Genomic DNA, 17,388 nt, shown 5'->3' on the forward strand with positions numbered 1-17,388 from the left:
GTTTTTAAGATTCTCTCCTTATCTTTAATCTTGGGTAATGTGATTATGATGTGCCTTGGTGTGTGCTTCCTTGGGTACAACTTCTCTGGGACTCCCTGAGCTTCCTGGACTTCCTGGAAATCTATTTGCTTTGTCAGGTTGGAGAAATTCTCCTTCATTACTTTTTCAAATAAGTTTTCAACTTCTTGCTCTTCCTTTTCTCCTTCTGGCACCCCTATGATTTGGATGTTGGAGCATTTAAAGTTGTCCTGGAGGTTTCTAAGCCTCTCCTCAATTTTTTGAATTCTTTTTTCTTCATTCTGTTCTGGCTGAATATTTCTTTCTTTCTTTTGTTCTAAAACATTGATTTGAGTACCAGTTTCCTTCCCTTCACTGTTGATTCCCTGTATATTTTCATTTATTTCACTTTGTATAACCTTCATTTCTTCCTTCATTTTGTGATGGAGCTCAACCATTTCTGTGAGCATCCTGATTACCAGTATTTTAAACTCTGCATCTGATAGGTTGTCTATCTCCTCATTGCTTAGTTTTGTTTTGTTTTGTTTTGTTGTTCCTGGAGTTTTGATCTGTTCTTTCATTTGGGCCATATTTCTTTGTCTCAGAACAGAGGAGACAATACTACTTGCTTGACTCTCAGCCTACTTTCAGTCCCTTCCTCCACTACTCACAAGCAAATTGGGCCCTTCTGTTTAACTCCCAGCCTCATAGGAGAGTTCATTGGAGAGACCCACGGAGTCCTAGGATGTACACAAGCCCACCCACCTGGGAATCTGCAACATAAAAACTAGTTTATCTTTCTATAGCATTTGATTAGCAAAGTAATATTTGTTTAAATAATACTTTCCATTTGGTGTTTTATCTAAATTAATATTGCCAAAGTTCTGAAGCTAACCAAATAATCAGCTGTACTGATGAAAAGTTAAACTAAGATAAATTTAATAAATACATTTTATAATAGACTTGTTATAAAATGCCATAGATTGAAAACCCTATTATGCACCCTTTTGCTAGTAGCAAACAATGAGCTATACTTTGTAACTCAAGAACAAAATTCTATTATTGTAGGGAATTTGATACAATGCATTACTAAAAGAATAATAATCATCAGGGTTTGATATGAGTAATGTAAATTATCAGTTTCCCAAGCTAACCTGAAGTGAGAAAGAGGTAAATGGGAACAGTAGCTATATTCTCAGTAAAAGACAATGCCATATTAGTAAAGGTAGCTGTGGGAGGAATTGAGGAACATAGATATTTTTTAATATTGACATTCAGTTCTTTGTGAATGTCCAGATAGCCTTCATTTTCTTCAATTTAACAGGCTTGTATAATTCAAATTATATTTTATTAAAATTCTCTGTACTTTTGCTATATGATTATTTCTCATTTTGATATAGCAGTGTCATTTTATTCTTCCAAAGCCTTGTAAGTTTTTTACACACAGACCTATATTTCTTCTATGATCCTCTACACTGGGTTAAATATAAACAGGAAAAATTTTAACTTAGTTGATATATCATAAAAAATTTAAATTATTCTACTACAGGTGATATAGAATGTGGAAAAAATCATAATAGCTTAGAGTTCATTAGTTCCAAACTATCCCCCAATGGCTGAAGCTCCTCAACAATAGGCTTAGTTGGTATTCAACCAGCCTGAATCTGGATATTTAGAGTGATAGGAAATTTAGTCTTGCACATATCCTGCTTCATATTGGGATAAATAAGATGTTGGAAAGATCTTTTAAAGTTTGCTCTAAACCTGTTTCCCTATAGCATTTGGTATGATTCTGTACTCCAGAGCAGGATTTCTCCATGTCGGCATTATTAACATTTTGACCGGGGTAATTATCTACTGTGGGAGGCATTTGTGTATGTTGTAGAGTTTTTAGCAGCATCCCTGGCCTCTATATACTAGATACCAGTGTCACATCCTCCCCTCACTCATGACAATCAAAAGTTTCCTTAGATTTTGCCAACTGCCTCCTGAGGAGCAAGATCACCCCTGCTGAGAATAATCCATAAGGACCAAGGCTGTGTACTAATAATGACCTAGTCTCAAAATCCTACTCTGCCAAGCAACGTGACTTTGGGCAAGTTTCCTCCCCTCTCTGAGCCCCAAATTCCTTACATGATGTTGGGAACCGCCCTAACTGGTATCAGAAGCTGAAACCAACACCTAGGCTAAGGCTAAGGGAACGCCCTTGGAACTGTAAGCCAGCAAGGAGACAAAAGCTTATCTCCCTGGCAGGAATGCTGCTTCTGCTGCTTTATTCATAACTGAGCCCCAAAAAGCTTGGTCGGTTAGCCAAAGACGGGTAAGATTCCCCAAGGGGGGAACGACCTAAGACAGGCATGATCACTTTGGGAGGCCCCCCAAAAGAAGGACTTGGGGGCTGCAGCAAAAGGGGGTGATGGACCCTCACTCCTAGGCTTTGACATAGCCTGAGTTCTCATCGTCTGGGAGAAAATCTCCTTATCTCTTGGTTGCCTTAGTTCCACCTAAGCCTGAAACAATGACAGGGTGGTGCAGCTCTGTGCTGAAAAGGGCGGATTCCCCGGGTGACCAGGCCTAAGAAAGAATATGTAAATTCCTGTGAAACCTTCTTTGTTTAGAATGCTCTCAGTTGAATGAGAAGGGTCCAGGGAGGAAGTTAGTTTGTTCCTCAAAGTCTTACAGCTCTTTGACCCCGACTCAAAATAGACTGGCAGAGTTTCTTGTTTTCTATTGTTCCTTACTTCCCCCTGATGAGTACCGTACTTTACCTGAATTATTATGCAAAATGAGCCCAATAAAAGCAGGTATGGATGGTAAACCGGCGCGCTCCCCACTAGGGGGGGTGGTCATTTTGTCCCTACTTCCCCACAGAAACTAGTTTGTCTCTGTGCATGTTTTTTTCTCGCGTGTTTTTCAAGGAGCCATCCACAGCGTTCCGTGATCACTGCTGGCTGATGACCCACGCGCAACAACATTTAAAGTGGGGCTATTAATACTGACCTCACAGGGATGGTGTCAGATGCAGTGAAAGCAGATGCAAAGCACTTCACATGCTGTCTAGTACTTGGTAAATGATCAGTCAATGCTAGCTCCCTTCAAAGCCTCAGAAAGTTCTTGCTGGCTAATTGAATCTTGTACAAAGCTATATACCAAACCACATACAATTCAAATAAAGGTTTGAGCAGTATATAACTACAGACTTATACAATGCAAATAGGAATGATCACTGCTGAGTTCTGAAGCAGCCATGGCAGTGTGGGTGCACACTCTGCCTAAAAATACTGAAAGTGAAAATGGATTTCAGCCCATAGACGCGCATTGTACTTTTATAGCCTTAAGGCATTGTCAATTGTGTTGGCACTATTATGTTTTCCCTGCAATTCATTCTCATTAAATATGATGTTTGCCATTAAATAAAGAGAGAGTACTTTAGAAAAAGTGGGAAGAATGTATTTCCAAGTATAAAAAAGCTTTCAAAGTTTTCAAAGGAAGAAACATCACTAAAGTAATACCAGAATTAATTACAGTCAAATGGTACAGAACATTTCAATGCAATTTAGTTTAAATTGTGTGCATTTCTACAGTTTAAGAAAAGACTTGCTTCATATGGAGGTAAAGTTAGAACAACAATCAACTTTATAAACTCTTTTCTTGTTTCCCTTAATATTAGGGTTACTAGATAATATATAGGACACCCAGTTAAATTTGAGTATCATGTAATCAACAAATAATATTTTAGTGTAAGTATATTCCAAATGTTGAAAGCAACATATCAATACTAAAAGATTGTTGTTTGCCTGAAGTTCAACTTAATTGGGCATTGTTTTGTTTCTTTGTTTGCTTGTTTGATTTTTCTAAATCTGGCAACCCTACTCAATAGGTAGGAAATTCAGCTTAATCCAGATTCTTATCATTTTTGCCCTGGAATATTACATGCTCCTAGTCTTTCCTCCCATTGAAACTCCCCACTCCAAACTGCACAGAATGATGTGTTGCTCTCCATGGACAGAAGATAATGTCAATACATAGCATCCTTCAAAATAATGTATTTTCTACCTGTCTTTATTGCCCAAATTTCCCCCCTTTTCCTCCAAAGCACACACATCAAACACATTTCTTTGCCTGGAAGTATGTGCTCCAGCCACATCATTGCTTTTGTACACTGTTTCTTCTTCCTGTGGCAAGCCTTCTTTTCTGCAACCTGCTGTCTGTTGCCTACTGTACACCTACTCCAGTCCAAACTCAAATGCAGCCCCCCTTTCTGTAGGCTTCCACACCCCCAGACAGAATTTGGGATCCTCTGCTCTTTAGAATTATGCTTTCACTTAATTGTGCATTTCATATTGCAGTACTTATTCTAAATCTGCATTAAAATTCAATCTATATTTCCCCACAACAATAACAAATTGGGTACTCCTTGGTTGGTAATGAGCTACTTCACCTACTCTCCATTCTTACAGTGAAACAGGAGGTGAGCTAACATTTCCTCTTGGCATGAAATAAAAAACAGGAAATGGGGAAGAGCTACTTCAAGCAACCCCATGTTGGGACAGCATTGCTGAGGGAAGACAGGGATGCTGAGCTCTCTAGTGTTCCCTGGGTCCCACTTCCCATTTGTAAGTAGAATGGGCTCCTAACTCAGGTTAACCAGGAGCTTTCTGAATCTCTGACAGTTGTCCAGGAAAGCCATGACACCGATGTTGTCTCCATCCTTATTTAACCTGGAACAGACAAGCACCACTACTATCCATCAAATTGCAGCTATGATGAAAAAATATAGGCTGAATCCTAGAATGTAAGGAAGGCTAGCTTTGTGCAGACTTGCACTCAGTAACTTTTCAATAATGCTACCTTATTTTTCACAAGTTGATGTTTGAGGGAACCCACTTAGATCAAGTTATGGTAGGGTATTCTGTGTTATTTTTTTCCCAAATGGTAGGTTTGTAGGAAAATGAGTTTCATAAATGAGGTGACTATGGTTTAAACATTTCTGTGATCTCAGAGCCCAACACAGTACCAGACTCAGGATAAGTAGTTCATAAAAGATTACAGGCATATTTTGAGTGGCTAAACAAAATATGGCATATCAATTGCTTTATCAAAACTGGGATGATATTTAACCTGGTTTTAATATAAATATACGAGTTTACCAAACTTGACTGAACATGCCATTGTTATCGCTCATTTTCAAAGCCATTTATTTATCCAATAAAAGGATATTTCTAACATTCATTATGCCAGTTAATAAACTTTCTTGTGTAGATTTTGATAGTGCCGTTACTGGGTACTAAAACCATTGCACTTGAGAGTGGCGTAATCACAGTCAAGGCACCAGAGGTAGCAATTAAACACATGTTCAGCAGGTTTTTCAAATCATAACAACCTCGAAGGCCTAGGTTGGCATTAGCCTTTATACACACAAACTGTTGTCTGTCCGGAAGTATTCCTAAACAGCAACTTAAAAAAGAATTTACAACATAAACACTACCACCATGTCTCTGTTCAGGGATGGCAATATGCATATGGATTTAACCGTGTAAATAATACTAAAGAAACTTGTTTATTTGACCTCAGTCCACAAAAGTGACCTGTCATTTTAACGTGACTGTGCATTTCAGGAGTTTTGTAACAGACCCTATTTTAAGAATCTAAATATTTTATTGACTAATAGTTACATGTTTACTAAATGTCCTTCTACCCTTCTAGTCAATGAAATAGTCAGAAAACTAAATGTGATTTGATTTTCATATGTTTTTTTCTAATTTTATTTTTCAATTTACTAGTTTTTTTTAAGATTTTATTTATTTATTTTTAGAGAGGGAAGGGAGAGAGAGAGAGAGAAACACCAATGTGCGGTTGCTGTGGGTTATGGCCTGCAACCCAGGCATGTACCCTGGCTGGGAATCAAACCTGGGACACTTTGGTTCCCAGCCCGCACTCTATCCACTGAGCTACGCCAGCCAGGGTGATTTTCATATGTTTTAAAGAGCTTCCATATTAATAAATTCACATTCCAAAACAAATGTGAAAACCAATTCTCTTAAGACCAGGTGAACTGCTTTATTTTGTTTCAGAACTGTGGTAAACAACAAACCAGCTCCAGCCCATCCAGCATTAGCCAAAACACCTATGTATTTCTTCCATGCCGGCAGTTACTGTGGGATCAACATCTCTTTGACCCTTCTGCTCTTTCCTTCATTTATTTTATTCTCTTCCTTCTGTTCCTTATTGGCCTAGCCTATCCCCTACAGGCTGCATGAACATGCAAGGAAAAGCCGGCCCTGCCCCCACAACAGTGCTGTTTGGCTGCTTTGAATTGCTCTTCAGAGCAAAGCTGTCTGTATATTACAATGATACCGATTATTACAAGACTGGAGCTCTGTTCTCATTATGATGGATATAATGAGAATTATAAATAGGCTCAAATAAAATTGATTCAAAACACACTTCTAAGATTCCCGTCTCCTTTTTGGATGCTCTAGGTAGCCTTGTTTCATGATATCATTATCTTCTTTGAAATGAAAAACAAAATAGCTGGCTGTTTACAGAATTTGTCACATACACATTATATATGCATGCTATAATCTACTCAATTTAGGAGATATTTTCCTGTTGTGGCACTGTTCAGACAGTACGTAATCTGTTCGCCATTGAGCTTAGGGGAATTTTGAATTTTTATACATGATGTGCAGTGTAATGGAAAGAGCACCAAACTAGGAATCAGCAGATCTGAGTTCTAGTTTCAGTCCTGTATTCATTTCCTATTCCTGCTGTAATAAATTAACACAAACTTAATGGAGTAAGAGAACACTAATTTGTTATCTTATAACTCGGTGGATGACCAGTCTGACACAGGTCTCACCTGGCTGAAATCAAGATGTTGGCAGGGCTGTGTTCCTTCCGGAGGCTCTAGGGAAGAAGCCATTTCCTTCACTTTCCAGCTTCTTCTCTCGTGGCCCCTCCCCTTCCTCCACTCTCAAAGCCAGCGGTGTTTTTCAATGTACTTTCTTTTCCAGTCACATTCCCCTGAACCTTGACTTCAGCCAGGAGAATTCTTTTAAGTACTCCCGGCATTAGATCTGTCCCACAGACGTCTTGGAGGTGGAGGGGACATTACTGTGCCTACCACAAACCTCTTCATTACCAGTTTGTGACGTTAGTAAATCATTTAACCCTTTTAACTTTCAGTTTCTTCTTCAGCAAAACAGGGACGATGACTCTGCCAACCAGTGTGGCTTTTATTTTACTCTCTTTGATCCTTTTCCCAGGATTGTCATAGGACTAAGATATTAATGTGAAGTTCTTTGCACATTAAAAATTAGGTCATCATTTGTCTCAGTATTCTATAGCAATTTTCTTACTTAACTTATGTATTTAGTAAATGACCATGGAGTCTTTACTATGTATTTAACATTGTTCCATATTTTACAGGTAAAGTGGTGAACAAATAGACAGGGTACATACTGACAGAGTTTAAAGTTACAAATAGACAAGTCGTGCATTTGAAAGAATACTGGATGGCTACTCCAGTTAGGGCGAATATGGACTACATTTCTGAGGAGGTCAGCTAATAGCTGAATGATGAGATCAGAAATAAATTCCGGTTGTAGCTGCAAGACAGAAGAGAGAGTATTCCAGGCAGACAGATAGGATATGGGTTCAAGTTTGGTATGTTCCCGGAATAGCTGGAAGTCCATGTAACGGAGCATAATGAAAGAAAAGGAAGAAGTGCATGGAGGTAAGATTGGAGGCAGAGGCAAGTAATTAACTGAGTCAAATAACTAAGCAGTGTGATATAGTGAGAATGGGAATACATGTCCATAATAAAGGAGTCCCTTTAAGTTCCCCTTTTTCTATTTTATTGGTCTTAAAATGTAGCTGCTAAATTACTTGCCTGGAGAGGAATTTACTGAAGTCAATAGGTATTTTTTAATGAATCTGGATAATACAGTAACAATAATAAGTAATTCAGTAGCAAATTTGGAGGAAAGCAAGCAAACATTAAAACTAACACTTCAATACTTTCAGTGCAAAAAATAATAGGAGAGTCCTGGGAAATCCATGGTCTTTGTCAGCTGTGGTTGGCAAATGAGAAGAGTATTGTCTTCATCTAAATATATCTTCATCACCATTACTCTTAAATAGAAAGTTTAACTGAGCATCATATTCTAGGTGAGTAATTTCCCAATAATAAGTAAAAATGTTGTTTCACTATCTTCTGGCATCAATTTTTACTACAGAAAATAAAATTTTATTCCTTAGTAGGTAATTAGTCTTTCCTTTTCTGCTTTTTAACATTATTATGTTCTCAATGCCTTGGTTTCTGAAGTTTCACTATGAAGTGCCTAGATTGGATTTTTTCCATTCTCCTGAAAATTCAATAAGATTTGAATATTGAGGATATATCTTTTTTAAAAAAATCCCTCAACTACCATGTTTTTAAATTTTGCCTCTTCCACCTTCTCTGTTCCTGGGATTTCTGTTAGGGTTATGCTCGCCTCTTTATTCTGTCCTCCCTGTCTCCTGTTCTTGCTCATGTATCGTTTACTTTTCTTGTTATAAGACGGAAAACTCCTGTTCTACCAGCAAGTTTAGTAAGTCTCTCTTCAACTAAGTAATGGTAAACAGCAACTAATTAACAACAAACACAGAGCTTACTAAATGCCACACACTCTTTGAAGCCCTTTATAGACACTAATTCATTCAATCTTCACAATAACCTATGAGGTTTGTTACTATTTCCCTGATTTTAGAGATGAGGAAACTGTGTCTAATTTGCTGTTTTAACTTTTACATTGAGTTTTTAATTTCAATGGTGATCTTCCTTGAAGATTCCCTTTATTGCCAATTTCTAGCCATAGCCACCTTTCTTTCATAGCCATCATATTTCATTTATGGATGACCTTTATGAAAAAATACATAGTGTTGTTATGTGTAGTTGTGAATTTAAATAAACTATATTTTCTAAAAATCTCATAGTTTCATATTTGTACTAACTCATATGGTTTCACACATCTCACTATGACCTCACTATGGTGTCTGAGATCAATCGATGTTTTTCATATGAAAATCTAGTTTATTGTTTCTGAAGTATACGTAGTTGTCAATCACAAGCATGTGTCATTTTTACTTATTATATCAGCTAGGGTAGATTAGGTTATGCTGTGGAAGAAATGACTCCATCTCAGCTTTCTACAGCAATAAATATATTTATTTCTCAACGTGCCATCAGAGGTCATCTTCCCTCCAAGCAGTCTCTAGTCGGAATGTTGGCAATGTTACATTTCATTGGCTGAAGTAAGTCATGTGGACAAACCTGATTTTACTGACGTATGGAAGTAGAGTCCTTTCTACTTTAATTATACAACTACATAACCATATAATACTTATTGTATAAATTAACAATTATCCATTATATTAATATATGAATATTTAATAGCTATATATGATTTATTTATAAACCTTATTACATATAAATAATATACCATAGTTTGACTAATGTTGTTAATGGTGTATTAATGATAATATCAATGTATTATACATAATAATTTAGAGAACAAAATATATTTATATGCATATATTTTATATATAATTGTATAATTAATATACAATGAATATAATTTATTCCACACCAATTTATGATGTTACTCTTATTATGTATCAAGTTCTTATATTGGCATAAATCTGCTTTTTGAATCTCTACTCTGGTTCACTGAATTCTTTGTTTCTTTAGCAAGACCTTTTTAGTTATGATGACTTTGTACTATGCCCTAATATCAGGTATGTCACATTTTCAAAATTATATAATATATTTGAGAACATATATTTTTTCTTTTAAATTTTGAATCACTTAAAGTTTTCTATATAATTAGAATTGAAATTGAATTTAAAGATGAATGGTTCATTGTTAACACATTTACATGTTAAATTGCTCCTGCCAGAAATACAATGTTCAGGTGCTCTTTCATGTCCTGTAAGAGAATTCATTTATTTTCTGCACAATTTTCTGCATGTTTGGTTAGGTTAATCCCTAAATAATTATTTTTTTAATTAATTATAGCTTTCTCTTATTTTATTTTACTATTTTTGGTATAAATGCCATTAATCTTATAGTATGTTGGCCTTGCATTCTACACCTGTCCAAACTCTCTCATTAGTTCTTACAGGTTAGTATTTGTTAGATGTCATTTCTGTGAGATTACACCATCTGCAAATAATGGCAATCCTAATTGTTTTATATTTTCTTTTGTTCAGCTATATTGCATATATTTTTCAGATTCTCCAGCACTTGGATGGATGTAGAAGCAACAGAGGATTCACTCTCAGTAGCAACTTCAAAGGGAATATGTATCAAGCTCAGGAAGACACTGATACCTCAGGCTTTTTAGGGTCTTTATCAAAATAAATTCAATCTTCAGTTTTCTAAGAGGTCTTTTTCATCACAAGTAAGTGGGAAACTCTTTCCAATGCTTTTTTTGGAATTTATGGCACTGGAAATTTGAATTTTTCCCCTTAAGAACATTAATGTGATAAAGTATAATAAAATTGATCATAGTTTTTCCCCTCATGGTTGGTATTTTTTGAATCATGTTTAAAAAATTTTTCCTACTCAGATTTCTCACAAAATGTTTTCTATTATGTATTCAACTGACTTTACATTTTTCCTTGTCATGTTTGGGGCTGAATAGGTTTTCTCAAGCTGAGCCATTTTTATATACTTATTTGGTAAGTATACTTAGCCTAGTTGGTTTGGCCTTATAATATTTTGTTTAAGATATATGCACACATGTTTAAAAGTAAACTTATTGTTTTATTATTTTATATTGTCCTTATTCAATTTTAGGGCCAAGACTACATCAGCCACATAAAATGGGTTAGGTAATATTCCTATTTTTTATTTTTTAGAACAACTAATATTAAGTAAATATTAACTCCCTAATATCATCTGTGTGTGAAGGATTTTACAGGAAAGATATTATTTCATTTTCATTGTTACTGTTCTGTTTTCTATGTTTTCCTGTGTTATTGTTCCATTTTATTTTTAATTGTCTTTTTCACCTCTCAAATACTTTGACTAATACTTTGTAACATTTTTTTATTCTCTTAACAAACATGTAGTTATTTCCTCCTTTGTCATTCTGTATTTTTTAAGCAGAGCCCGTTTCTATCTTATACCTTCCTGCACCCACTTGATGTTTATCAATCCTGTTGGATAGAATGCTCTGGTATTATTAATTTTAACATTTTCTTATTACCTATTTCCTGGACTCTTGCCCTTAACTTTACTATTTTTTTCTTGATTCTTTGAGATTACTCTATTTGATCCTTCTAGCTTCATTTGTTCAATCCTTCGCCCACTTTTCAGTCATTGCTGTTTCCTTATAAACATAGTTAAAGCTTTAACTTTTTTTCCAAGCACTTCTCCAGTTCATCTCCCAAATTTCCACACGTGGTGTTTTTATTGTCAGACAGTTGTAAGGATTTCATCATTTTATCTTTACGATTTCCCCTTTAAGTGATAACTTCATAGTTTGTTTTAACTTTCAATACATATGAGAACATCTGTTCTTTGGTTACTGATTTCTAATTGTAATGCACTATTGTCTTGTCACCTGAAAAGAGAGTCCGTACAAAATGCTAATTCTTTTGGATGTACTGGGGCTTCCTTTGTGATCTAGTTGTAATGGATCGTGTCAGCTCCATCCAAACGGTTTCATCACAGCTGACTCACTGATTTCCCAGCCTCTGGGAATATCACCTGCTGATGACACCCAGCACTTCTCTTTTGGAAATCACCCTCAGAGGCAGGGAAATGCCTCTGGCAGGGTGTGCCTTCCCTGACTCAGCATGCAGCCAGTGACATACAATACAGCCTTATCTCTGTTTGGAAACATTGAAGATCTTTCTCAACCCCAAAGCTGCCCTTAGGGTTGGTTGAGCTTCTCTTGCAGCCTCACTCTCTGCCTAATCCAACCATTCTCATATGTGTGTGGGCATATCTCCTGAGAGCACATCCCAGTAAATACTCTGTATGCGACTCTCCACCTCAGATTCTGTTTCCAAGGGACCCAATCTAAAACATTAGTACAAATTTAATGTGTGACTGTGGCTTACATGTTAAGGAGAATACGAATCCTGTATTTGTTGGTGTAAAATTCTACATGCATATTTTATATGATTATTTTAATTATTATTTGACATCTTGATCTATCATTTTTGAGAGCAGTTTGTTAAAATCTTTCAACGACAAGTGGTATTTTACCTATATTTCCTTGTTATTATCTAAATTGTAACTTTGCATATTTTAAGACTATATTGTTAACTGCATATGTATCTAGGAACTTTAAATATTCTTGATCATTATCAGTATACAGTAATTGTCACCGCTGCTTGGCAATTTTTGCCTCGGGTTCTTTTTCTAATCTGACATTACAGTTGTACCAAACTTCCATCTAGCTGCCATTTAACATGTTCTGCATTGCTTCTGTCTTTTCGTGTTCAACTATGCTGTGCACAGTAGCTCTGCATGTGAGAGGTTAGTGGGTCACAAAAACATGCTCAACAGCTGAAGAGGTTTGCCCTGCTGAGAGGGGAAAGAATGACTCAGGACAGAAGAAAGCCAGGGGTAGCTATCCACTTTCTCACCTCCAGGGCTATCAACAACAGGACGAGCTCTGCCCAGGGCATGTTGTCTCCCACCCTGTGCAGTCATGGAGCAGCCAGGGTAGAGCTTCGTCACCGGGGATTGTAGGGTCCCGTGCAGCCTGGAGTAAGCAAGCAGTGGCAATGGACACAGACCAAGCTGGACATTGTTTGAAGAGAATATTAATATTGTAATTAATATTTACACGGAACAAGTGACATAAACCAGGGCTGACCTGAACACATAAGCATGAGTGGTCCCCCAAATTCTACCCTCACTTTCCAACTTCCCCCTACAGGCCAGGTCATTAGAACACTGTCTCTGAAGAAGAAAGCCCACAACAGGAAGCAAAAGGTCTCGAATTCTCTTCACAACTGAAGAGAATATACTTCAGCTTAAAGGCAAAACTTATGTACACAGAACTCAAAGCCTATGTCTAGTGCAGGAAAAGTCAATCAAGTACAATGCCTATCTAGACATATCCCAGAAAAATCTCTGAATTAGATGAATAAAGAAAAAACCCTCTAAGTATCTCTGATACTTAGAAAAGAATTCATCTACCAAAGAGAAAAAGAGAGAAATCCCACAAGAACCATGCTTACCTGAAATCCCATCTTAAGATATTTAATATCAGAAAACAGTCAAGTAATTTAAAGAGAGTATGAGAAGGGAAATGATATGATCTTTAGAGACTACAGTCAGTCAGTTTATCTCTTACACATTAATAACAGTAAAAAAGACACTCTCCAATATACAAGAGTTAAGAATATGCCACTCACTTAACTTGGGCAACTGGGAAGTCAAAATAGAAAAGCAGAAGTGAAGAATGTATAAAGAGAAGAAAAAAGCCTGGAAGATATTCCTGTGGGATCTAAAGCGGCACAATACCCACATCACCAAAACAGCTATGATACCAGTGGGTACTGTAAAGATTAAGCCCAAGACAGCATTGAACCTGCAGGAAAGTACAAGTATTTAGAATTCCTTTCATAATGACATCAAGATGAAGCTTCAAAGTAATAATCTCAGGATAAATTATACTGTTCACTGTGAACAATGCTGTAAAACTGCATGAAAAAAATTTCCCCATATGAAAATTTTCTCAAGCAAGTTTACCAAGGAATTCAAAAGTCCATTAAATATGGTTGGAGCTTTTTTATTAAAGACCTTAGGTCATTTTTGACAAAAAGCCTACATAAAGAAATATGCAAAATTGTTGATGTGATTTTCTTTGGTTATTTGAATAAGACTTTTTTCTTCATGGTACTTCTGTAATTTAATATAGTTGCAAACAATATTACTTTGTAAATAAGAAAACAAAGTTCAGAAAGAAAAGAAGTAAATGCCCAAATCTAGATTTCCCAGAGAAATGTGTATTATTAAGTACAAGCCCAGGTCACCATTCCCTTTATTTTCACATTTATTTTCACTCCTCCAAAACTATACTTGTAGGAATGGTTTCTATCTATTGAAAAAGACAACAGAAGATGACAGAATATAAAAACTGGAAGGAAATTTAGGGAATTTTAGTGCCGTGTTTCAAAACCAGAAGTGGTTTTTCCCAGGGCCATATGGCAATGCCTGGAGACACTTCTGTCACAAATGGGGAGGGACTGGCTACTGGCATCCAGCGGGGAGAGGCCGGAGATGCTGCTAACAGACTGCAATGCACAGGACCGTCCCTGACAACCAAGAGTTACCCAGGGCAAAATGTCAATAATGCCAAGGTTGAAAATTTCTGATTCAATTCAGCCCTCTGATTTTACATATACAAAAAACATAGACTCAAACAGATGGCAGTTCTTGTCCAAGGTTGAACAATTAATTATGTGAACAAAGAGACTAAACAGTAACTGACACAATTAGCATATGGCGAAAAGAGAAAAATTACAAGTAATTACGTAAAAATGTAGTTGTTTTGACCCTAAAAGCAGAGAAATGGCTGAGTGAAGTTCCAAAGCATTCACACGGCCAATTTGCTGTTCTTCCTTGGGCAAGGACCCACGCAGTCCCCAAACGGGAGCAGAAGCGGGTTTTCCTGCTGTCCATCTGTCAGCCAGCCCGCCACCCAGCCCCTGCAGTCTGTCCAGGTGGTGTTCCTGCTTAAATTTATGAAAGGGAAGATTGCTTTTCCTCCACAGTTAATGAAGACCAAGAGAAAGGGTGAAGCTTTTGAAAGTCTCTGCCAGATGTTGGTTAATAATATCATCACTCAGTCTTTGGGGAGACTGAAGTCTATCTGCTGTCTGCCAGATCATCTGCCCTAAAAGTTTATAGTTTCATTAATTTTCTTTGTGTGGATACAGACAAGGCTCAGACCTCAACTCCCTGCTTGTTCTTTATAAGTGCATTTTCCTCAGGCCGTCAGATATACAGGCAGATGTAACTGAGTTGAGTCTATTTGGGGCTATGGTAGTGTTTGAATTTGAATTTTCTTATAAAAGGTAAAGAATTATATGCGGTCTTTCAATTAGAACTGTTAGTGTGGAATTATATTGCATTTACTCAGGGATTATCCAATCTGTTAAGCTGGAGCAAATTATATGAACGTGCTCCCCAGTAGGAGGAGATGCCAATTTCTAGGGGATCCAAGAAGAAAAACCATAATACAGTTAAGGGGAAGCCTCAGTCACAACCAGGAAAATCAGATCAATCTCAACAAAGGTAAAACAGGAAATAGAGAAGATGTAGAAATGACGTGAGATATCAGACATTTCAAGAATAGGACAAAGTTAAGTTCAGGTCTCAAACGATGACTAAGTTAAGGATTCTTTTGTTTTCTTTTTATGGTGCCTTTTCCATGTCATTTAGGAAAAAGAGAATTTTCTTAAAGGGCCTGTACAGAACTCAGTAATCAGGATTCAATTTTTGTGTTAACAAAAAAAAATTAAATGCTAGAATTTGAAGAGGAGCCTGGGGTTTCTTTGGTCCAGAACCCAAAGTAAAAGAGCTCACTGGTGGACCAGGGCCTGACAGTACACTCAGGCTCTACCAGGAAGCAGAGACTTCAATGAACACCCTCAGCATGGACTTAGGCTAAAACAGACACAGATTCTGAAAGAGTGAGCGAACACGACTCCCCCATAATCGACTGACTCAACTCAAGACCAAATTTGACAGGAGGATAAAAGTATTGGGATAAGTAGCTCAGAGTTGCTTTTAGGTCATAAAACTTAAGCAGTGTATTTCCACATAAAAGAATAGGGCAGTTAGAGAGGTGTAGTAAAAAGCATGTGGGTTTTGGAGTAAAGCAGGTTTGTGTTTTATTCCAGGTTTACACCCCACCCCCAATAATTTCTTCATCCTCCTTTATTTCCATATTTTTCATCTCTGTCATGGAGAAATTAGTGCAAATCTCACCCAGGACTTTTGCTGATTATACACCTACTGAAGTGCGTGCTTATCCTACAGCATGCTTAGGATTCACGTACTTAGCTTCCAATCCCACGTCTATGCCTTGCCACAGACTCTTCACTATGCATCCTGAGACTTCCCCTAAATTGCATTCTGAGCACAGTGTCTATACCTGGGCTTTATCAGCCTTTCTACAGCTTGATGCATGTTCTAGTCGCACTCACATAGTCAACCTGTCCCTCTCCTTGGCTATGGTTGGCTCAGTGTATTCCCAAGCAACTCTTAAGGTGATAACCTTCCCTGTTTGTCCTACACCCCAAAACTAGAGTATCTATACATCTCAGTTCACCTGAGACAGTCCTCATCGATGTGTCTGACTTCCTATTCAGTTAAGCATTTGTTTCATGCTTTTCATCGTTTATGAAGTTTCACTGTTAGTCATTGCAGGAAAGCACCCTGGAGTGACTTTGGCAGACCTCCCTCCACTTCATACTCCCAGCCGTTGCTGTGGTTCCTCCCAGTAGTGTATGAACAACCACATGAACAATGGACAGAATACTCACTATACCAGGAAGATAAATCTGAAACATGATTGACGATAATCCCTCTGTTGCTTCATGATCCTTTCTGGGAGCTCCAGTTCGAGGACAGCATGTAGGACAGCCATTCATAAAACAAAGTGACCTCAGAGCCCAGCAGCCAGGGACAGCTAACTACTCTTGTTTGAGGGAGTAGCAGACAATTATTTGATTCTGTAATGCCTTCTAGCTACTGGACATATTAGCCACTTCTACTGTGCTGTGTCATACAAAGTATATAAATCCACCAGACCACCATTTGGTGGGGTTAGTGGGGATCAAGAGACATTATAGTTGACTTGAACATGCAGTATGTGTGGGATACAAAGGCTGAGCAATCCTGCCATAGACCAAATAGAGAGCATTTAGGATACTCTTGCTAACAATTATTTTATATGGTATAAATCTAAAACTATTTGTTTTCCTTGCCTGGGTGACTCAGTTGGTTGGAGCATCATCCTGTACAGTGTACACGAAAAGGTTGAAGCCTCAATTCATAGTCAGAGCACATGCCTAGCTTGTGGGCTTGTGGGTTCAGTTCCTGGTGTGGACGTGTATGGAGGCAACAGATCAGTGTTTCTCTCTCACATCAGTGTTCCTCTTTCCCTTCCTCTCTCTCTAAAATCAATAAAAACATACCTTTGGATGAGGGTTTAAAATAATAATAATAATACATAAAACTGCTTGTTTTTATTTATCTTACAATAAATCCTTTGACAGCAATGAGTTAAAAAGTAAAAAGTGTTTGAAAAACATTATAAATCCTGAACTTTTCTTACAAAAGTTCATTATGCTTATGTGACTTGTGCAAAATAC

The sequence above is a fragment of the Phyllostomus discolor genome, chromosome 6 (genome assembly GCF_004126475.2).
Source record: "Phyllostomus discolor isolate MPI-MPIP mPhyDis1 chromosome 6, mPhyDis1.pri.v3, whole genome shotgun sequence".
Classification (NCBI taxonomy): Eukaryota; Metazoa; Chordata; class Mammalia; order Chiroptera; family Phyllostomidae; genus Phyllostomus; species Phyllostomus discolor.